General features: G+C 33.3%; 1 protein-coding gene across 1 annotated transcript in view; it reads right to left on the bottom strand.

The window, feature by feature from the left end:
* The window catches only part of cox6b1 (cytochrome c oxidase subunit 6B1), a 2667-nt gene that overhangs the window by 1643 nt on the left and 321 nt on the right, over nucleotides 1-703 (bottom strand). The window lies entirely within an intron of this gene.

Genomic DNA, 703 nt, shown 5'->3' with positions numbered 1-703 from the left:
GGAATTATTTAGACTGAAATTAAAGGAAGGGTTTGTTAATGAATAATCCCAGACTGGAATATGTCAACTTTTCCTCAACACTATTTCAAAACCACTTCAATTTTTTTTTCTTCAAATGCTATAAAATTGAATAAGACGCCCCAAAATTAATGAAAGTATAGATGTGTACTTGCCAAAGAGCGCTGTGGGGAATCAGTCATGTTATTTTGGGTAGTTAAAAAGAACATGGACATAGAAAAATTGGTCAATTTGACCCGAGGACAACATGAGGGTTAAGGATGTTTCTAGAAATTTCGACTTTTCATAAAATCTATAGTAGGCTATAACACAACGTATACGGTCAAACAGGCGTAATAATAGCATCATAATGATAATAATGGTATTGGCAGATAGCTTATCAATGTACGTGTTCACCAAGCCTAAAAGTATTTCCTCCTAACGCGACCCAGTTTCGATTTCTTGTTCATAAAAACAAGTAAGAATCTCATTTAAATTGACCAAGGTATTGATTGCTATATTACAAAGAAAATGCAGCATTTTGATAAAGGATTAAAACCTGTACAACCGCAACTCAAATGAAAAGTAAGAGCTTTTCAGAAGAGACGGCTGAGCTTTTCTTGGTAATAATAAATACGTAGCCTATACAAAATATAAAAAATACATGTAGCCACATGCCAGTATGAGAGAGAATTATCATAATCTT

The sequence above is a fragment of the Etheostoma spectabile genome, chromosome 21 (genome assembly GCF_008692095.1).
Source record: "Etheostoma spectabile isolate EspeVRDwgs_2016 chromosome 21, UIUC_Espe_1.0, whole genome shotgun sequence".
Taxonomy (NCBI): Eukaryota; Metazoa; Chordata; class Actinopteri; order Perciformes; family Percidae; genus Etheostoma; species Etheostoma spectabile.
This window is presented reverse-complemented; position numbering and strand designations above follow the sequence as displayed.